This window comes from Triticum urartu, chromosome 3 (genome assembly GCF_003073215.2).
Source record: "Triticum urartu cultivar G1812 chromosome 3, Tu2.1, whole genome shotgun sequence".
Taxonomy (NCBI): domain Eukaryota; kingdom Viridiplantae; phylum Streptophyta; class Magnoliopsida; order Poales; family Poaceae; genus Triticum; species Triticum urartu.
Genome location: NC_053024.1, coordinates 87,124,149 through 87,148,327, shown reverse-complemented (window position 1 = coordinate 87,148,327; position 24,179 = coordinate 87,124,149). Strand labels below are relative to the sequence as shown.

General features: G+C 43.1%; 1 pseudogene; it reads left to right on the top strand.

Moving 5' to 3' along the window:
* Positions 1–3,760: 3,760 nt before the first annotated feature.
* LOC125548031 lies at positions 3,761–4,940 on the top strand (annotated as a pseudogene).
* The last annotated feature ends 19,239 nt before the right edge of the window (positions 4,941–24,179 follow it).

Below are 24,179 nucleotides of genomic sequence, written 5' to 3'. Positions count from 1 at the left end.
AGATCGGCCGCAATGATAAAAATGAGGTGAGACATGGGATCTCCTTGGCGTACTCCACATTTGCACTGAAATTGCCAACCAGGTACACCGTTCAAAAGCACAGAAGACTTGTCAGTTAAATTTTTGGTAAAAATTTAGCACAAATTACATAGGGGACTAATAAACCAGGACGGAGGTAATATAGAAGATTCCAATAAGTGATGGGAGAGGCCAGGGGGCCACCTCATGGAGTAGACATGTGGGGCCCCCTAGCACCGCCTTGCGCCGATTCCTTTGCCCATAAACCCCATATTTTTCGAAAACATCTATACCATTTTTCCATGCTTTTTTCCGCCGCCACAAGTTTCTGTTCCGGGGAGATCTAATCTGGAGGCCTGTACCAGCATCCCGCTGGAGGGTGAATCCATTACTGGAGCCATCTCATCAACCTTGTTACCATCAAAAACTTGTGTGAGTAGTTTCCTTAGGACGTTATGGTCCATACCCGTAGCTAGATGGCAGCCTCTCTCTCTCAAGTGATTCAATACAAAATTCTCATGAGGTGCCTGACATGATCGGCATCAATAAAATGTAATCATTGTTTATGTTTGTTAGAATATGATGAATTGTCACTTTATTATCAGATTGTTCCTTGAATTATATTTAACCTTATGAAGTTTCTTTGGTCCACAAGTGTATGCTTCTCAATCTATTTGTCATCTCTGACCATGATTGGTAGGTAGTTCTTTATAGATATTTGTGCATGGTAGTGAGTTCAACCTTGCGGTGAGTTTGACCCTATTGACAATAAGGGATTGGACACATATTGTATTGTTGCCACTAAGGATAAAATTGTACTTTCTTAATCACTTACATATGATAGTTCTATTGTGTACACTATGCCATCATACTTATTGCAATGCTTTGTTTATTATAAACTTAATGTTGGATAGTAGGCTTGGGGTGGAGTATTAGATGAAGATGCAGCTGGATAATGATCTGCATATCACGGACGTAATGCCTATGCAAGATCATGCCATGAATGATCATAGTCATTAATCCTATAAAGGATGCTGGAATACCAGCATCCTTGGGCTCCTCACGGCGAAGAGAGGCTCCTGGTCATCGGTAAGCAGTGGGTTTGCGGCGGGAGGCTCTCAAGGCCGATGCAAGCCATCCGATTTGCCCGGATAGCTTGCGCGTGGGCGACCTACCTGGAGGGTACATGACGGATGGACTGCATGCCAGCCCGAGGCCACTACCCTTGGGTGGTACTCGACGCGCACCCGCACCCGCGTGGTGGCACATCCGGACCCTCCTGGTGGTGTGTATACCCCACGTCGGGCCAAAGCCATGGGCTGAGTCGGGTAGCGTCTAACCCGATTAACTTGGTTGGATGGTCCATGATAGGTGGATCACTTAGTGCGTGAGGGGCCATCGTCATTGGGGTCGGATCACACGAGAGATCCACGGGCTATGAGAGCATATGTGCCATCGGTTGCTTTGTGGCATGCGGCTGTAGCCTCTCAGGGATGATCCGATTCGTCCGATCTTCCCGGACGGCTCGTACCCAGGAGACCCGGCTGGGAGGTCCATGATAGGTGGACCGACGGGTCGCGCCCGGGGCCACTCTCATTGGGCGCCGCCCGTCGATTCTTGCCAGCGCGCGGGAGTCTAAGGCCCGCCACCGGGCCAAAGCCACATTTTGCTGGGTCAAGATCGTGGCGGGCCGGGTGAATCGGCTAGTAAGTCCATGACAGGTGGGCATTCCAGTGCCATGCAGGGCCATCGTCATTGGAGCCGGGTTGCTTGAGTGACTTGCACATTGACACTGGTGGTGCCACCGGGAAGGGAAATGCGCTAGAAATTGATTAATGAATCATGATCTACGCTTCTCTTTATTGGCGATGGTTGCTGCTCTAGTGTAGTGGTCCTATGAGGCCTTGTCGTGAGGACTCCCGTCTAACTACTACAAAATTTTTTCGCCGACATCAGTGAGAGAGAGGGGCGATGATGGCGGCGCATCTTCAGCTCACTCCAGTGCTTGTTGTTGTCACTGACCTAGATGTAATTTCTATTAGTCCTGGTATTCTTTGTGCTCCCTTAATAGTGGATGAATCAACTGGAAGTTTTTTTTTTCCGAAAAATAACATACATTGTATGTTGTATTGGTTGAAGAACTCTTTATGTGCATGTATATCATGTTGGTCTACAACATATAATGGATCACAACCACCCGTTTATGTCCATGTATATTATGTATATAGATAATCAGAACCACCCTTTTCCTATTGTTGTAATCATATAATATATTGTTATAAATGTGGAAATATTCACTCCACAAATAGGATTAATGAGTATTAATTATGCCCTATGTATAGGACATGCCACAACTATCAATATCCATGGCATGTGAGCCTTATACTTGGATACAAGTTATTGTTGGTGTTCTTTTCTATTGTGTGCATAGGAAGTTTTTCTTCCAAAAAAACATACTACATATTTATTATTAACTAAAGAAATCGTTATGTCCATGTATATCATTTAGATCTACAAATATATTATCGATCAAAGTCGTTCTTTTCTATTGATTGTATGAAGAAGCAATTTATATTGTTTTAATAGCATAATATATTGTATCGATATGCCAATATTCACTCCACAAATATGCTTAATGAGTATTAAATATGACCTATATATAGGCCAATGCAAAATCCATGATATATATATGAGCCTTATATTTGGATAGAAGTAATTGCTTGCATTAATCATGGGTCATGGCAAAAATTTGCATGCTGCTCATGGCTTTAAATTCGGATGGTCATAGCTACTTTGCTGAATGAGTTTGATATATCAGTAGGAACAAAACAGGTTCGTGTACTTTCTCGCCTATCGAAGTTCTAAGGAGGACGACAACCGAAGCCATCTGTATTTCCTTAAGCCATTCATCTAGTAATGTTTATACCCTTCTACTCTAGTTATCCTTGGATATATAGCTTCTAATGTTGAGCAGGAATACTCCGTGACATCTCTCATCCCTTGTATTCTTGGAAAAAAGGTAGATCCACCATGGAGTGAGTGGATACACAAAGAAAGTAGCATTTCATCACTTTGCTTGGGAGAAGGCTAGGATCTTGCTATACGTAGATCTGATTGTATATATTCATAGATCTGATTGTATTATCATGCCTATGATGCTATTATTTATGGCTAATATGATTTCCCTCGCATATTATATTTTAATATCTTGCTTCTACAATTGTAGGAGTAGTTGGTACTTATCTTATTGTATGTAGGGTCTTGTTTATTTATATCACATACGGAGTCCGTAGATAGATACCAATGTATATATAGATAGAGTAAGGATTTTCTGATACATATAAAAGAACACGATGAGATAAGAAAGTAATAGTTTTGCATTACTATGTAGGGCATATACGTTTAGAAATTATTGAAGTAATCAGCGTAGATAATCATGAATATGTGATAGTGAATTCAGGAAATTATGTCAATATACTTTTTGAGAGTAATTTAAGTCTACTTGATTACATCTCGGTCTAGGAAACTCATACAGATGAATTTTAAGTATTCTTAATGTGGAGTAACATCCAACTATGTTGGAAATTAAAATCTAAATCTAAATGTACTACATTGGCAATTAAAGTCTACTTGATTTCATTTTTCACTACCGCATTCTTTTTTCTTAAGATATTTGTTCATTGCTACCTTTAATAAGTCTACACATGAGAATAAATATTTTGTTTCATGATAACAGATCACCATGGATGGGGAGTTGCCGGAATACAACAGTGATGTGCAAAATATGTTGGACCTCTTCATCACAAGCGAGCAGGGCCACCTACTCCAGCACGAGAATGGTGATGAGATGCATGGCCTACTGGGAGCCACTACCAACATGGGCAACACTGACGATGCCAACGCTGCTGCTGCAGACAAAGGCAACAATAACGATGGAGAGATCAATAGTGAGCAGAGAATGGTGACAAGGCGTGCAAATTATAACCGTCTCCGTGGAGAACAAATCCAATAACTTGAAGTGTACAATACATACTCAATCAATGTTTCTTACCTATCAAAAAAGATGTGTGCTAATCCATTTTCATTAACGTGATATGTAGTGTGTTCCAAGAAAGCCCTTATCCAGATGCGAAACTCCGGCAAGACCTTAGCGAGAGGCTTGGCATGAGTGCCCTGCAGGTCAAGTTTTGGTTCCAAAACAAACGCTCCTCCAGCAAGGTATATATTCCATTCTTTTCCACAGTGAATTACATAACATTTGGGCACATGGGTCACCTAAGACATGCAGCTATGCAAGTTTTACTGTTAAACAGTACAAACCCCACTAAAAATAGTAGCATTATTGGTCATCTAATATTACAATGTAGTACTATATAATCCCCTCGTGAACATGGTAGCATGCATACTTTGCTAACCCACTAAAATGACGCATACTTGAAATTAATAAATGCAGGGCAAGAGGCAACTACAGGACACCAAAAATCTTCAGGGAGAGAACCAGATGCTAAAAGATGAAAACCAAGCTATCAAGTGGGTTGTTGAACACAAGACATGCCTCAAATGCGCAGGGGTGATACTAAAAACTCAGGATACCTCGGAGCACCAACGCCTGTGTACAGAGAATATGAGGCTCAAGGAAGAACTCCGCCGTGCCACCGCCTATCTTAAAGAGGGTCTCTACCGTAATGGCATGTGGCCCCAATTTACCCGCAACTTAGCACAGCGTCTTCTGTGTTAGTCAACGTCACATGAACCCTAGTTTCCTTTATTCCTCGGCCAGCAAATAACGCGCCATGTCGTGTGTGTATGCACACGACTTGGCTGCTGGTTTATTTCTTTATGTAGACTGTTGTGGTTGCTATATGGGATGGCATGAGACCTAGCGATTGCGGCAGCAATGTTGGGGTTCTGGAGTGAGTGGCTTTGGGATGGCATTGCCATGAAGCTCGGTCCAACTCATGCCTTTCTCCCTTCCTATTTGTACCTGAACGGCTCAAGTAGTGGTCAAATGAATAGACAAGCAAAAAAAAAAAAAAATTCTGCTAGTTGAATGCCGCACAAGAATTTTGTGTGTCTTGTAACATTTGATCGTGTGAGTGTGCCATTCATTGAGATAGCTTTTACGTTGATCCTTCTCGGCAACAAAAAGTGGTATGAGATCATTGATCCTGTTCTGGAGCCTTTGCTTGCCATCCACACACACACTTCTCGGTGCGTGCACCTACAGAGTCATGCCCGGATCTGGATGACACGGACCTGCGGCGAGCTACAAGTAGTAGTACAGAATTCGGTGAACCGGATGGTCATGCCCAAGAATTATGCCAAATTGGCTCCTCTGTCCCGTATGAATCGGCAAGTGTTGGGCTACTGCAAGGCCGTGGAGCAGAAAGCAGCAGCCAGCTTCTGGCTCAGCGGTTGGCAGAAAGCAGTCCGAGCGAAATTTTGCCAAATTGACATGGATCGGATCGACTCAGCGGTTGGCAGAAAGCAGTCAGAGCGAGCAGCCAGCTTCTGGCTGCAGTGCGTGCATTCTTAATGTTATATAGGAGTAAAATCACTGCAGCGGCAAAGGAACGACACCAATTACTTGGGGCTTTCCAGAGCTGCAGAGCAGATATGAACAAGAGCCAAAGGTGACCCTCAAGATCATTGGTTAGTTCCCCGACAAATAAAAGCGATACAATTGATTTGGGTTTTTATGATCAATTTATGCACGAGCTTGACACATCACTTGACTTGTACGTACGCCCTTTCATGTGTAACTCAACCTTGTTTGTGCAGACTCCACTGGGCCTCTCCTAGATCATGTATTAAACAGAAAAGGTAGGAGGTCAGTCGACATGCAAGTAGATCAGTTAATGGTGATTGAATGGTCGATCATTAGTGAATTGAGAAAACTAGCTAGCTACCTTCAAAACCGTTTTGGCAGCGGGCTGGAGATGAATCTTTTCTCATAATCCACTACCATATTGCTTCACGATGATTACCATTCGTACGATAAATGTCCGTGTGAAACACGTTTCGTTAAATTACCCGAAAAGTGTTAAGAATCAGTGGGCGGGTTGCAACCCAACCATTGCACTGCGGTGGAGATGGATCATGGATCATGGGTCTATCTTTTTTGGAAAGGTGCCACCACTGTCAACTGCTAGTGGTGATATGTTTTGTTCGGTCGTTGGTGTAAGATGAAACACACGCTTCTCTCGTTCCTGCCGTTTGCACTGCACTCATTAGATTATCATTCAGCTGTATGCATGCATGCATCCCATGCGCCGCTACGAGGGAAGCACCGATGACCGCATCGCCACTTTGATACTGGTCCACTTATTACAAAGGCGACCGTGGCCGAGCAGAAAATGACGGCACTCTCATATATATGTCAATCCTTTTGTGCTATTTTTTGTCCCCCGCTATCTACCCTGCAGCATCCTAAGGTTTTATCTCCGCCCTCGCGTGACAAGCTGAAAGGTCCAAGTTTACGGAAAAAGGCTTTCACCCCGTTTTATATATAAAACAAAGATCACCAACATCCCGATACAAACACACGCCACCACAATAAAAACACACATCCAAGGTATGAATATACAGACGCTGAGCGCAGCAACACCACACCTAACTACAAAGAGATGAAGCCGCATACTACGATCCGTGGACTTCAAGACGGCGCCTCCAGAAAGGATACGACACCAGAGCGCCGCCACCGCCCGATCCAAGGATCAGAGTATCCCCAGGAGCACACGATGGGCGATGAGAGCCGCGACGACGCCTTCAAGAAGGAAACGAGTTTCGCCGCCGCTGGTCTGTCCGCACAAAGAACATGTTTTCACCCCGGCCAACACTCACCGCCACCGAACGCCACATCCCGGCTGCCACGCCGCCCGCACGGCCGTGGTCACCGGGCAGCACCAAGCCGCGGGCTCTGCCCAAAAGCACCACGCTACCACCACCGGGGCCGCCGCCCCGGCATCCCAGACCTAGGCAACACCTGACCCGAGACCCACCGCTACCCCAACCGAAGAGACGAGCTGAAAGGCGCCGCCTTTCGCACCCCTGGACGACTCCCAGCGCCGAGACTCAATAGGCCGGCCACAACTGGCCTCCATCGCCTGTCCTACAGCCCCGAGCGCGAGACGAGCTCCGTCCTGCCGCCGGGCGCGAGACGAGCTCTGTCCTGTAGCTCCGGGCCCGAGACGAGCGATGGACCGTTGCTGGGAGAGGGCCAGCCCTTGTACCGAAGTATCGCCCGGACAACGAGGAGATGGAGCGATGGTCGAAGCGATCCGACCGCAAACGAGCCGACGCTGCAGATAGCCAGCTGATACGTCTCCAACATATCTATAATTTTTGATTGTTTCATGCTATTATATTATCAACCTTGGATGTTTTATATCCATTTATATGCTATTTTATATGATTTTTGAGACTAACCTATTAACCTAGAGCCCAGTGCCAGTTCCATTTTTTCCTTGTTTTTGAGTATCGTAGAAAAGAAAAATCAAACGGAGTCCAATTGACCTGAAACTTCACGGAACTTATTTTTGGAATGGAAGCAATCCAGAAGACTTGAGGTGTACATAAGGGAAGCAACGAGGAAGGCACGAGGCAGGGGGCGCGCCCACCCCCCTGGGCATGCCCTCCACCCACGTGGCTCCCCTGACGTATTTCTTCCTCCTATATATATATCCATATACCCTAAAAACTTCGAGGAGCAGAATAGATTGGGAGTTCCGCCGCCAGAAGCCTCCGTAGCCACCGAAAACTAATCTAGCCCCGTTCCGGCACCCTGGCGGAGGGGGAATCCCTCTCTAGTGGCCATCTCCATCATCCCGGTGTTCTCCATGACGAGGAGGGAGTAGTTCTCCCTCGGGGCTGAGGGTATGTACCAGTAGCTATGTGTTTGATCTCTCTCTCTCTCTCTCTCGTGTTCTTGAGGTGGTACGATCTTGATGTATCGCGAGCTTTGCTATTATAGTTGGACGTTATGATGTTTCTCCCCATTTACTTTCTTGTAATGGATTGAGTTTTCCCTTTGAAGTTATTTTATCGGATAGAGTCTTTAAGGATTTCAGAACACTTGATGTATGTCTTGCGTGGGATACCCGTGGTGACAATGGGGTATTCTATTGATCCACTTGATGTATGTTTTGATGATCACCTTGCGGGTTCCGCCCATGAACCTATGCATAGGGGTTGGCACACGTTTTCGTCTCGACTCTCCGGTAGAAACTTTGGGGCACTCTTTCAAGTTCTTTTGTGTTGGTTGAATAGATGCATCTTAGATTGTGTGATGCATATCGTATAATCATACCCACGGATACTTGAGGTGACATTGGAGTATCTTGGTGACATTAGGGTTTTGGTTGATTTGTGTCTTAAGGTGTTATTCTAGTACGAACTCTATGATAGATCGAATGGAAAGAATAGCTTCATGTTATTTTACTACGGACTCTTGAATAGATCGATCAAAAAGGATAACTTTGAGGTGGTTTCGTACCTTACCATAATCTTTTCATTTGTTCTCCGCTATTAGTGACTTCGGAGTGACTCTTTGTTGTATGTTGAGGGATAGTTATATGATCCAATTATGTTATTATTGTTGAGAGAACTTGCACTAGTGAAAGTTTGAACCCTAGGCCTTGTTTCAGCGCATTGCAATACCGTTTGTGCTCACTTTTATCATTAGTTATCTTGCTGTTTTTATATTTTCAGATTACAAAAACCTTTATCTACCGTCCATATACCACTTGTATCACCATCTCCTCGCCGAACTAGTGCATCTATAAAATTTACCAATGTATTGGGTGTGTTGGGGACACAAGAGACTCTTTGTTATTTGGTTGCAGGGTTGCTTGAGAGAGACCATATTCATCCTACGCCTCCTACGGATTGATAAACCTTAGGTCATCCACTTGAGGGAAATTTGCTACTGTCCTACAAACCTCTGCACTTGAAGGCCCAACAACGTCTACAAGAATAAGGTTGTGTAGTAGACATCAAGCTCTTTTCTGGCGCCATTGCCGGGGGATGAGTGCTTGAAGGTATATCTTTAGATCTTGCAGTCAAATCTTTTTGTTTCTTGTTTTAGCACTAGTTTAGTTTATAAAAGAAAACTACAAAAAATATGGAATTGAGTTTGCCTCATACGCTTCATCTTTTTAATATCTTTCGTGAGTATGATGGAAAGGAAAATTATGCCAAAGTGTTAGAAGAAGAATGCATTAAAATGTTTGGCACTAAATCTTTGAATGATGAGCATGATTGCAATGTTATTAGTATGAACTCCTTGAATATTCATAGTACTAATGATGATTGCACAAGTTATGATGAAAATGTCTCCTATAAACATGTCAATTTTTGTGGAGTGCATTGGGTTTGCAAGTACACACCAAATAGGGAGATAGATATTGCAAGAGGCATAAGCATTTAGAAACTAAATGGTTGCAAGAAAGGCTAAATGTTAGTGCTGGAAATTTAAAATTTCTTAGCCATACTTGTGAACTTTGGAATGAACATCGTCATTTAAATATCAAATGCAAATTGTTTCATGATCTAAACGTGTCCAAAAATTGTGATGACTTGATTTCCCTTGCACATTATAATGAACTTAGTTTGCTTTTGGATTATGAAGAAATGAAACGTCAAACTAAGATTATTCCAGAATATGACCTTGATAAATTCCTCGATATTGATCTAGAAGAAATTTATATGTATTGTGCGGTGAATTGCATTGAAAATCCTTATATTGCCAATTATATAAAGAAAAGAAAACAAATAGAAGATGAAGAGATACTAACGAAAGGGAAGAGACTTTCCAATACCCTCCTATTATTTCTTATGATGAATCAGGTAACGAGGAGGAGCCTTCTATTCAACCAATCTCATTAATAAGGAGCTCCAAAAGAGGATTGAACCGACACATGATGCGGTGAAGAAGAGGAAAAGAAAAAGGAAGAGAGGTAAAAAGATATCTCTCCCAAATAATGTTGCTCCTATTACTGTTGTGTCTCATGAAAATATAATTGTGGAAGATGATGCACTTGATGATGATCTCGTTATGCCTATTGCTTGTTGCGATGATTATGATTGGGAGGATAATGATACTTCTTATGATCTTGAAAATCTTTTTGGCACTTGCTTGGAAGAATATCATAATTGCTATACTACTAGTGCTATCCATATTATTGATGATGAGAGTGATTATGCTTATGATATGAAAAGGCCCAAGCTTGGGGATGCTATGTTTGAAGAAGATGATGTTTTTGAGAATATATTTGCTGCAATTAATGTTTGTCCCAAGCTTGGGGATTCTACGTTCAATGAAGATGATATTTTTAGCCTCCCAAGTTTTGATGAGCAAATTTATTATGATGATAGCATGCCTCCTACTTATGATGATTATATTGATGAAAGTGGGTTTGGAAGAGTGTCAACTTTATGATGTAATGATCCCACTATTTTGGAGGATGTTGAATCTTATTATGATAATTATGAAAGTGGATTTGGAGAGGTCATGACTTTATTTAGTGATGATTCCACTATCTTGGAAGAGATTTCAATCGATTATGATGAGAACAAAGTTGCTACTTATGATAATTATTGTGATGATAAATATGCTATAAAAAGTAGTGATGATCATATTTATAAAACTTGTCATGATTATTATTACCCTTTTTCTAAACATTACTCTTTTAATGTAGAAACAATTTATAGTATTCGAGTCTCTTATGATACTCCCACCATTCCGATTGAGAAGAATTTTGCTGATGTGGAGAGCAGTAAATTTTCTATGCTTGTAGGTCATGAAAACAATGCTTTATGTGATGGTTATATTGTTGAATTCATTCATGATGCTACTGAAAATTATTATGAGGGAGGAATATATGCTTGTAGGAATTGCAATAATATCAAATTTCCTCTCTATGTGCTTAAAGTTTAGAAGTTATGCTTGTTTTACCTTCCTATGCTAGTTGATTATTATTCCCACAAGTTGTTTGCTCACAAAATCCCTATGCATAGGAAGTGGGTTAGGCTTAAATGTTCTAGTCATATTCTTCATGAAGCTCTCTTTATGTTACAATTCTTATCTTTTATGTGAGCATCGTTGAAATCATCATGCCTAGCTAGGGGCATTAAACGATAGCGCTTGTGGGGAGGCAACCCAATTTTATTTTTGTTCCTTGATTTTTGCTCCCTTTTAGTAATAAATAATTCATCTAGCCTCTGTTTATATGTGGTTTTATGTTTTAATTAGTGTTTGTGCCAAGTAGAACCTTTGGGAAGACTTGGGTGAATTCTTTGTGATCTTGCTGTAAAAAACAGAAACTTTAGTCCTCACGAGATTAGCTTCCATTTTTTACTGGAGAGTGCTATTAAGTTGATTATTTTTGAATAGGATTAATAGACAAATTCCTCAGGTCCACCAATTTATTTGAGAATTTTATGAGTTCCAAAAGTATACGTTTGATCCAGATTACTATAGACTGTTCTGTTTTTGACAGATTCTGCTTTCTATGTGTTGTTTTCTTATTTTGATGAATCTATGAGTAGTATCATAGGGTATGAACCATAGAGAAGTTGGAATACAGTAGATTTTACACCAATATAAATAAATAATGAGTTCATTACAGTACCTTGAAGTGGTGATTTATTTTCTTATACTAACGGAGCTTCCGAGTTTTCTGTTAAGTTTTGTGTTGTGAAGTTTTCAAGTTTTGGGTAACGATTCGATGGACTATGGAATAAGGAGTGGCAAGAGCCTAAGCTTGGGGATGCCTAAGGCACCCCAAGGTAATATTCAAGGACAACCAAAAGCCTAAGCTTGGGGATGCCCCGGAAGGCATCCCCTCTTTCGTCTTCGTTCATCGGTAACTTTACTTGGAGCTATATTTCTATTTATCACATGATATGTGTTTTGCTTGGAGCATCATTTTATTTTATTTAGTTTGGATTGCTGTTTGAATAAAATACCAAGATCTGAAATTCTTAAATGTTAGAGAGTCTTCACATAGTTGCATAATTATTCGGCTACTCATTGATCTTCACTTCTATTTTTCGGAGTAGTTTGTCATTTGCTCTAGTGCTTCACTTATATCCTTTTAGAGCACGGCGGTGGTTTTATTTTATAGAAATTATTGATCTCTCATGCTTCACTTATATTATTTTGAGAGCCCTAAACAGCATGGTAATTTTCTTTGGTTATGAATTTAGTCCTAATATGATGGGCATCCAAGAGGGATATAATAAAAACTTTCATATAAAGTGCATTGAATACTATGAGAAGTTTGATACTTGATGATTGTTTTGAGATATGAAGATGGTGATATTAGAGTCATGCTAGTTGAGTAGTTGTGAATTTGAGAAATACTTGTGTTAAAGTTTATGATTCACGTAGCATGCACGTATGGTGAACCGTTATGTGATGAAGTCAGAGCATGATTTATTTATTGATTGTCTTCCTTATGAGTGGCGGTCCGGGACGAGCGATGGTCTTTTTCTACCAATCTATCCCCCTAGGAGCATGCGCGTAATACTTTGCTTTGATAGCTTGTAGATTTTTGCAATAAGTATATGAGTTTTTTATGACTAATGTTGAGTCCATGGATTATACGCACTTTCTTCCTTCCACCATTGCTAGCCTCTCTAATACCGCGCATTTTTCGCCGTATCATACACCCACCATATACCTTTCTCAAAACAGCCACCATACCTACCTATCATGGCATTACCATTGCCATTCTGAGATATATTGCAATGCAACTTTCCACCGTTCCGTTTATTATGACACGCTCCATCATTGTCATATTGCTTGCATGATCATGTAGTTGACATCGTATTTGTGGCAAAGCCACCGCTCATAATTCTTTCATACATCTCACACATGCATCATTGCATATCCCGGTACACCGCCGGAGGCATTCATATAGAGTCCTATTTTGCTCTAAGTATTGAGTTGTAATTGTTGAGTTGTAAGTAAATAAAAGTGTGATGATCATCATTTTAGAGCATTGTCCCAAGTGAGGAAAGGATGATGGAGACTATGATTCCCCCATAAGTCGGGATGAGACTCCGGACTAAAATAAAAGAGAAAAAGGCCCAAATAATTAAAAAAATGAGAGAAAAGAGAGAAGGGACAATGCTACTATCCTTTTACCACACTTGTGCTTCAAAGTAGCACCATGATCTTCATGATAGAGAGTCCCCTATGTTGTCACTTTCATATACTAGTGGGAATCTTTCATTATAGAACTTGGCTTGTATATTCCAATGATGGGCTTCCTCAAAATGCTCTAGGTCTTTGTGAGCAAGCGAGTTGGATGCACACCAACTTAGTTTCTTGAGCTTTCATACACTTATAGCTCTAGTGCATCCGTTGCATGGCAATCCCTACTCACTCACATTGATATCTATTGATGTGCATCTCCATAATCCGTTGATATGCCTAGTTGGTGTGAGACTATCTTCTCCCTTTTTGTCTTCTCCACAACCACCATTCTATTCCACATATAGTGCTATGTTCATGGCTCACGCTCATGTATTGCGTGAAGATTGAAATAGTTTGAGAACATCAAAAGTATGAAACAATTGCTTGGCTTGTCATCGGGGTTGTGCATGATTTAAATACTTTATGTGGTGAAGATGGAGCATAGCCAGACTATATGATTTTGCAGGGATAGCTTTCTTTGGCCATGTTATTTTGAGAAGACATGATTGATTTGTTAGTATGCTTGAAGTATTATTGTTTTCATGTCAACATTAAACTTTTGTCTTGAATCTTATGGATATGAATATTCATGCCACAATAAAGAAGATTACATGGATAAATATGTTAGGTAGCATTCCACATCAAAAATTCTGTCTTTATCATTTACCTACTCGAGGACAAGCAGGAATTAAGCTTGGGGATGCTGATACGTCTCCAACGTATCTATAATTTTGATTGTTCCATGCTATTATATTATCAACCTTGGATGTTTTATATGCATTTATATGCTATTTTATATGATTTTTGGGACTAACCTATTAACCTAGAGCCCAGCGCCAGTTTTTATTTTTTCCTTGTTTTAGAGTATCGCAGAAAAGGAAAATCAAACGGAGTCCAATTGACCTGAAACTTCACGGAACTTATTTTTGGAACGGAAGCAATCCAGAAGACTTGGGGTGTACGTAAGGGAAGCAACGAGAAAGGAATGAGGCAGGGGCGCACCCACTCCCCCTGAGCGCGCCCTCCACCCTCGTGGGCCCCTCGTGGCTCCCCTGACGTATTTCTTCCACCTATATATATCCATATACCCTAAAAACTTCGAGGAGCAGAATAGATCGGGAGTTCCGCAGCCAGAAGCCTCCGTAGCCACCAAAAACTAATCTAGCTGCGTTCCGGCACCCTGTCGGAGGGGGAATTCCTCTCTGGTGGCCATCTTCATCATCCCAGTGCTCTCCATGACGAGGAGGGACTAGTTCTCCCTCGGGGCTGAGGGTATGTACCAGTAGCTATGTGTTTGATCTCTCTCTCTCTCTCTCTCTCTCTCTCTCTCTCTCGTGTTCTTGAGGTGGTACGATATTGATGTATCACGAGCTTTGCTATTATAGTTGGATGTTATGATGTTTCTCCCCCTCTACTCTCTTGTAATGGATTGAGTTTTCCCTTTAAAGTTATCTTATCGGATTGAGTCTTTAAGGATTTGAGAACACTTGATGTATGTCTTGCATGGTATAACCGTGGTGACAATGGGGTATTCTATTGATCCACTTGATGTATGTTTTGGTGATCAACTTGCGGGTTCCTCCCATGAACCTATGCATAGGGGTTGGCACACGTTATCGTCTTGACTCTCCGGTAGAAACTTTGGGGCACTCTTTGAAGTTCTTTGTGTTGGTTGAATAGATGAAACTTAGATTGTGTGATGCATATCGTATAATCATACCCACGGATACTTGAGGTGACATCGGAGTATCTAGGTAACATTAGGGTTTTGGTTGATTTGTATCTTAAGGTGTTATTCTAGTACGAACTCTATGATAGACCGAACGGAAAGAATAGCTTCATGTTATTTTACTACGGACTCTTGAATAGATCGATCAGAAAGCATAACTTTGAGGTGGTTTCGTACCCTACCATAATCTCTTCGTTTGTTCTCCGCTATTAATGAATTTGGAGTGACTCTTTGTTGCATGTTGAGGGATAGTTATATGATCCAATTATTTTATTATTGTTGAGAGAACTTGCACTAGTGAAAGTATGAACCCCAGGCCTTGTTTCAACGCATTGCAATACCGTTTGTGCTCACTTTTATCATTAGTTACCTTGCTGTCTTTATATTTTAAGATTACAAAAACCATTATGTACCGTCCATATACCACTTGTATCACCATCTCTTCGCCGAACTAGTGCACCTATACAATTTACCATTGTATTGGGTGTGTTGGGGACACAAGAGACTCTTTGTTATTTGGTTGCAGGGTTGCTTGAGAGAGATCATGTTCATCCTATGCCTCCTACGGATTGATAAACCTTAGGTCATCCACTTGAGGGAAATTTGCTACTGTCCTACAAACCTCTGCACTTGGAGGCCCAACAACGTCTACAATAAGAAGGTTGTGTAGTAGACATCACCGGCCGTCACCGCGGGCAGATCTGCCAAACCACCGTGTAGCCGCCGCGCCCCCGGGAGGCCACCACCATGTGCCGGTCCTCCGTGCGCCGCCCCCCACGGCCGGAGCAACGGCTACACCAGGCCGCTGCCCCACCCGCTCGTCCACTCGGACCCCATCGCCAGATACAAGACGGACGCGCCGCCACCCGCCTCGCAGCCGTGCAGCAGCCACCCCACCCCCAATGGAGGCAGGAGGGAGACCTCCAGGAGCAGCAGGAGAAGCCACCAGGGGCCACCAGACGGACCAGATCAGATCGGGCCACCGCGGGCTCCACCACCACGCAGCCGACCGCGCCGGGCCACCCGTCCGCGACGCCGCCGCTAGACGCCCGCGCATCTCCACCATCCGAAGCTATGCGACCTGCGCCGGCCATCTCCGAAGGGGGGGGAGGGGTGAGAGACTCTGCCACTGCCGACGCCGACGCTGACCGGGCTTTACCCAGCGGCGCGAACCGGCGGCGGCGAGGGGAGGGAGGATGGCCTGGTGACGGCGCTAGGGAAAGCCCCCCTGGTCGCTCGTGGGAGCGACGTGGGAGGGGAGGGGAGGAGACAGTCCAGACATGCCCTAATGAGAGCAAGGTACAAGTTTCAGACTAGACCAGAGTACATGAAATGAACATCAGATTTCAAAACAGCTATAATGTCAATGCACATTTGCACATGGAAAAAGAATTTGTGTCTTTGCAAATAACGATATTAAAAAGAAAAATGGAAGACTTTGATTCGTTCATTATGGCTTGCACTGTCCAACCAAATTCATGTGAAATTCTCACATTTTAAATAGGGTCAAAAAAGATTCTGAGTAAGGAAAGACTCTTCAACTAGAAAGAAAATTCCTTCCTTCAGTATCTTGCATGTCATTGTCACGTTAGGTTCACTTTGGTTTGGAGGATTTTTAACAATAAGACTTCTGGTGGATTCTAATTAATCCATATGAACCATGCTCTTTTACAGTACCTCGAAATTGATATGAGCGACACATCCATCCTAATCTAATAGCCAATCTCATATGATACTCGAACATAAGTTTTAAGGTGTACCACCTCCAAATAGGAGGGAGTACCTTCTTGATAGTGGTAAAATTGTAGTCAAGTATGTGATTAAATAAAATGAAATTGTACTCAAAATAATTAAAAAAAATGAAGTAGTTATGGGCTTGCTCGTATGTGTATGATCGCAACACCTAATTCTAAGATCAGATATGATGATGGCGATCATGACAGGGCTCGGGAATAGGCAAAAAGGTCTTCATAGTGTGTGCATATGCCTGGCTCGCATGGGTGTTGCTTATTTTCATCTCTGGCAGAGCAAGTTCTGCCTACACGTAGCGTGCAAGTCACTTGCCGCCATGCATCGACGTGGAAGACTTCTACATGAAGAGGCTGCGAAGCCAGCGTTCCATGATACTGGTGGTGATGACCGTGGAGCTTAATGCATTCTTCCCTAGCAATGGCACTATAAGAGCATCTTCACCTGTGCCCCCAAGACGCCCCCAGGAGCCTTTTTTAGCACCGGCGAGTAAAAAACGTCCTAGCCGTGATTCCAGAGTCCCGTTTAGCGACGGATCTGACGAAAATTACGACCGGTGCACGCAATGCAAACCCAGGAAAGCGGGGGCAGCTGGGGGCGCCCGCGCTTTGTTTTAGCCGTGAAAGGCCCACTGCCAGCCTCTCTGTCTCTCTGTCTCTCCATCTTTTCCTCTCTAGGCCCACCTGATGCATGCAAAAAAGACAATCTCTGTTCTCTCTCTCCCGCATGCACGCCGCCCTGCTCCTCGCTCCTCTGCGCTCTCTCCTCTCCCCCCTGCCCCTCGCTCCGGCGCCCGTCACTGGCCCCGCGCCGCCACTGCGGACGATGCATTTCTCCTCCACGGGTGGCCCCGGCACCAGGCACGCCGGCCATGGGCGGCGCCGGCCCCGAGCATGCAAGCACGGCCGGCCCCCTGCGCGGAGGCCACGAGCGGCCCCGGTCCGGAGCCATGCACCTGGTGCCATGCATGCGCCCCGGCCGGGGAGCAGCAGCTGGCCTTCCACGAGGCCGCCGCCGAGGGCTCCGCAACCTCGAGCTCCTCGCCGCGTCGCTCTCCCACCACGCCGACTGCGCGCCGCCGCCGCCGCTCGGGGAGATCGCGGACCAAGCGTTGTCGGGGTTCTGCAGGGTCATCCACATCCTCGGCCGCACCGTCCATGCCCGCTTCCCATCTTCTCCTCCTCGATGCCAGCCCGACCACCGGCACAGGAAGCCTCGCAGTAGTTGGTGCACCGGCACAGGCAGCCTCACAGTAGTTGGCGCACCGGCACAGGCAGCCTCGCAGTAGCAGACGCAGGTAGCGGCGGCCCTAGCAGGCGGGGGCAGCAGCGGAGGGCGGCCATGGCCAGGCGCGGGCGCGAGCAGCGGCCTCGGACGGGACGACGCAGTGGCGGCTAGGCGCGGGCACGGACGGGGCGGCGCGATGGCGGCCGGCGCGGTCTCAGACGGGGCGGCGCGAGCGAGCAGCGGGCGCGGCCAGGTCCGGCCGCGAGCAGCCGACGCGGGCGCGGATGGGGCGGCGCGGTGAGGACGACGGCCTCGCTTGGGAGACTCAACGGCTGGATAGTTTTTCATGCTCAGTCTAAAATTCTCGTTGGCAGCTCCCAGGGCTGCGAAAAAAATGCCTCCTGGAGGGCTAACGGCTGGAAATGCTCTAAAAGAGCTTGGTTTATGTGACCCACAATCATTCCTGCAAGTCCACAGGATTGGTGTACATCTTCTCTTTAATTAGAACTAGCACAGTGGCCCTCGCAAATGCAAGGGCATCATTTTAATGGGTAGAGAAGATGGTGACATATGTAGTATTTATATTATACTTGTAGGCAACATATTTGGTGAATCCTACCTAGTTTGTGTGTCCGTGTATCCATTCCGTTTCAACCCCACGATCTAAATCCTGAGCATCATGTACAGCCTAGGAACTAATTACATTTACATGCCCGCTTTGTAACTTGACAACCATCTTAATTCATAGAAACCCCCCCAAAGTCTTTTAACCAGGAGCGCCCCGACTGCCTCTGTTCGTCTTGTACCGCCGCCGCCGCCGTTGTCGTGTGCCTCCGATTTCCGTCGACTCGATCCCAACGTCGTCCGGCACCGACGAGAGGCAGGTAGAGTCCCAGTCTTATACGTGCTCGTCTGATCCCACCCACGTTAACAATCGGCAAATGCCCTATGCATCAGTCTGCTCTGCTCTGCATGTACTTCTCGATCTAGACTTATCTCCCCTATAACTGGTAATACTTTGCTGCAGCGTCAACTACCGATGAGCAATTAGTAAGTACAACGATGTCATTTGCAATCAGCGACACGGAGAGCATCAAAAGTTTAAGGTAAAACTACACACAGATTAAGTCCTTGTGCATACACGTGTGAGTGTACGTAGGTTTAAAGGCTAATCATGTGGTCATGTGTGCAGCAGTATGGATCCAATAAATAGCGTTCAAATGCATATGAGACATGGAGGATTTAGTACACCCCAAAAGAACACTGACGTACCCCTCTTTGTAAGTTCAGTTTGCACTAACAACTGAAACTATGCATGAAGTTCTTATTCCGGTTTACTCTTGACATTGCAGTCTTCATCTTTTACGCCTGAATGTGATTAGCACTTGAAGCCTAAAGTGGGTATGACATTTGAAGGACTCGAGGCAGTAGAGAAGTTCTACAAGGCATATGCACATGAATCAGGTTTTGGTGTTCGAATCGGACAACAGAAAAAGATTGATAATAAGGTGGTCCGGACTAAGCGTTTCATGTGTAATAGGGAAGGATTCAAGTCAAAAGATAGTAACGAGACAGATGACCCCTTGAAGAAAAGGCGTAAGCAAACAAATACGCGATGCGGTTGTGATGCCCATATCTTTGTTAGACTTTGTGGGGACAACACCTATAAGATAGACTCATGGGTTGAGCACCATGTTCATGGTCTTGTATCACCTAATAAGCGGCATTTGATCAGATCGAATCGTACAGTTAGTGACAGGGCAAAGAATACTTTATACACATGTCATAAGGCAAGCATTGGAACCTCTCAGGCATATAGGCTCCTGCAAGTTAGCGAGGGCGGAATTCCGAATGTTGGCTGCTCAAAGAGGGACTTGCAGAATTACTACCAAGCACTCAGGTATAAAATCAGAGATGCAGATGCTCAAATGTTTGTGGCCCAATTAGCTAGAAAGCAGGAAGTGAATTCAGCATTTTTCTATGATTTTGACGTGAATGATGAGGGGAAGCTATTGCGTGTGTTCTAGGCGGATGCCACAGGCAGGAAGAACTATAGTCACTTTGGTGATGTCATATCCTTTGATTCTACATATACCACTAATCAGTACAACATGATATTTGCACCATTTACCAGGGTTAATCATCACTTACAAAGTGTATTTTTTGCTGCTGCATTCTTATCAAATGAGAAGGATGAGTCATACATTTGGTTATTTGAGACCTTCTTAAAAGCAATGGGAGGGATAGCACCTAGACTCATCATAACCGATGAAGCCACTAGCATCAAGAATGGTATTGACGAAGTTCTTCCAACCACCGTTCATAGGCTGTGCATGTGGCATATAATAGAAAAGGTTCCAAAAAAAGTTGGACCTATGATTAGAGAAGATTCTGAATTTTGGACGAGATTGAACTCATTTGTTTGGGGTTTGGAAACTTCAACAGAGTTTGAGTCACAGTGGAATTCCATCATTAAAGATTTTGGATTGGAGGAAAATGAGTGGTTGAGTAAAAGGTTTAGCATTCGACATAAATGGATACCGGCCTACTTTATGGATATATCTCTAGTGGGTATTCTCCGAACCACTTCAAGATCAGAAAGTGCAAATTCCTTTTTTAACCGCTTCATTCATCGAAGGCTTGCTTTTGTTGAGTTTTGGCTTAGGTTTGACACAGCTTTAGAATGCCAGCGTGAGGAAGAATTAATGGCAGACAACAGAAGCATACATACCACCCCGCAACTGTTTACACCATGGACAATGGAGAAACAGGGTAGTGAGGTATTCACATATGAGGTGTTCGAGAAATTTCAGCTACAGGTTATTGCTGCTAGAGACCATTGTTGTGTTCAGAGTATTACACAAGGTGTGGGGGTAAAAAATGTGACCCTGAGAGGTCGGTCTGGTAAGATTAGGGAGGTTTGCTATGACATTGGAAGCATGACAGCAAATTGTTCGTGCAAGTTATTTGAGTCACTCGGTATTCCATGTCGCCATATTATCCAAGTATTGAGGATTGAAAACCAAAATGAGCTTCCTAGCTACTACATTATGAAAAGATGGCAGAAAAGGTGCAAAAGGTAAAAATAATAATGCATGACAACCAATTTCTTATTGTTATTCCAAAATCATATGACTAACAATATTCTTTTGTTTTGCAGGGAGAATGTTTATGATGAACATGGGAACCTACTAGAAGAAAAACCCATGGATTCACTTGATGCGGCCACAAGAAAGAAGATTTCGGGTGTACGAGATAAGATGGAAGAGCTTATTCAAAAGGCGAAACATTCAGATAAACCATTGGACTTCTTAATATCAAGTGCGATGAACATTGAGGCACCTTTGGACCAAATGATCCCTGCAGCCACCCAAAGCACAAGGCAAGAGGAATATGAGGCTTTTATTGGTTGTAATATTCCCACTGAAGTTCATATACATCCGCCGACTGATGTCCGTACTGTGGGGAGATGCAAAAGAATAAAGCGAGGAAAGGAGATCAAGGAGGGGGGTCAAAAAAATAAGGACAAAGAAGGCAAGGCAAAGGTCGCACGCTTGTGCAAGACATGCAAGCAAATGGTATTTCATGATAGTCGTAATTGTCCAAGCAAAAAAGAGAAAGGGAGTGTGACTGTGCAAGATATGCAACCAAATGGTGCTTCCTGATATGGTCCAAGCAAAAAATGATTTTATCTATGTTATCATGTACACTCTGATGTACTGAATTATGTAATCGATGCGAATTTGTGTCGTGTCAAATTATAGTTGACTTGATTTCTGAGAGGTTTTGATGCTTGTCAAATTGCTACAGAGTATCAGACATATTTATCAATTTTAGACATTTTTACCAGCTATGCAAGCATGATTAAATTTCTTTTTAATATTAAAACTTGTACTGTGTGGCAATACTGCATGTTTATTTCCTCCCTTATTTTTTGATCAGACTTGCATTCCAGTAGCACATTGTGAAGTTTGTAGATGTTCAGAAACCGGACATAGCCATCCCTAGGCCACTTCTGTACTTCAAAAGCTTTACTGAAAAGCTTATGCTTTGAGCACATGACTAAGATGGTCAGTAGCCTTCTTGGCAACAGCAAAGATGACTTTTTTTTTTACAAAATGCCAAGCAAACTAACAGGGAAAAGCTCAACCAGAGCCTCTGATCTGAACCCGCTACTGCCATTCATTATGCTGCAAATATTAATACAGTTTACTTGATACGGTCATTTGCACTAATAATATGCATGTCAGTCGGCCGAATGCAACAGGACAGTACTTACACAAGTACAGCTGTTGCTGAGTACAGCCTACGTCCTGGAGACGAGACGCTACAACTTCCTATGAAGGAATCATCTCGGTCGGGGTAGACCATCCAGGAAGATAGCGCCTGATCTGAGAGGCTTCGTCACCGGAGCCGAACGACGACAGTTTGTCATGGCCTGGCCGTCGAGACGACTGCCTGGGCCGCTTCGTCGCCGGCAGCGAACAACGTCAGTTCGTCATGGACTCGCTGTCGAGACGTCCGCCTGGTTCGCTTTGTCACCGGCGCCAAACAACGTCGGGATTGAGTCGGCAGAAATCGGAGGCACACGACTACAGCGGCGGCGGCGGCGGCGCAAGACGAACAGAAGCAGTCGGGGCGCTCCTAGTTAAAAGGATTTGGGGGGTTTTCTGTAAATGAAGATGGTTGTCAAATTACAAAGTGAGCGTGTAAATGTAATTAGTCCCTAGGCTGCACGTGATGCTCAGGATTTAGATCGTGGAGTTGAAACGGAATGGCTACACGGATACACAAACTAGGTAGGATTCACCAAATATGTTGCCATACTTGTATATGAAATTATCATTTTCATTTTACGACTATGAATTTTAGAATGCAAAATTTCGAAATAATGCCTTTTAAGTATCTTATGGCTGCTTGTGAACTTTTTTTTCCAGGCTTTTAATGTGAATTAAAGGACGTATTCGTTGAAAGTGAGCAAACAAATACTGGAGCACTTTTTCACCTCTCTTTAGTGATATTTATCATGCACTCATCTCGACACGCTTATGATCTTTTGGATATATTAGAACATAAAAACATACATATTTATCCATAATATCAGCCCTCTTTCTGAAATTATTCCAACCACAAATGTTCCTAGGGTACAGATCTTTTTGAAAGAATTAGTTCGAACATAGGATTCTAAGAATTTAAAATATAAGAAAGTAGAATTAGGGATGTGATGATATACTAAAAGCTAGTATTAGGAAAACCAAAAATTATGAGTATAGAAACTATATGAAACATAAAAGTTAATATCAGTGAGGTCTCACCTCTTTCTAGCACACTACTAAGATAAGATGTAGAGTGAAAAAATCATTATACATTTCCATACAAAATTATGAAGGATTACATTTCAGAAAAGACCATTAGAAATATTTTATTTGTACTCACTTAGGCCTTCTGAAGAATAGAACACAGTGGAGTATACACAAGAGCAACTTAGAGTCTAGTAGGCAGGCGTCAACAGGCTGGAGCCTTCCCTCATGATTCGGCCTCTGGGTTTTGAACATACAATTTTTCATTTATGAGAAGCGAGAGGTGAAAAAAATAAACTAAACTTTCTTGCTAAAGTTTAATGAATCATAGAAAATGCAACTAAAAAAATAAAGCAACAGATATGAATTTTTTTAATTATGTATAGTAATTTATTTAAAGGAATGGAGTTACAACCCTAAGTTGAATATAACCTGTAAATACTGAAAAGGAAGACCATTAAAATTTAGCTTACGGATGAAATCCACTATCCTATGCCACTTGATAACACGACTCATAGGTAGGCAGTAGTATCTGCATTTGGAAGTAAGCACAAATTATTCTTTCATAGCAATATTATATAAGAGTAAAAACCATGAGGTAATATCATGTCTGGCGATATGTACAGATGAAACATCAAGATTGTTTGTGGAAGCTGCAGCATACTGCCATTAGAGAGTGTATTTTCCCTCAATTGCCTCCATTGTACATCACCTATAAACATTTTATGCACCCTCTGTTATCTGGAATATAAAAGAAGGCAGTTATGATTAGATCATCCCAGTACCAAGTGTCGATGCATGGTCTTTAACATCTATGCAAACAATGGAATTTATCAAATGTTGTTTACCTTATGGTTCCTAATCAACTCAAATGAAATAAACAAACTTACTTTTATATACAAGAATAGCGAAATGTAACATACTAAGAAAGGTTGATGAAAGAACGGGATCAGGT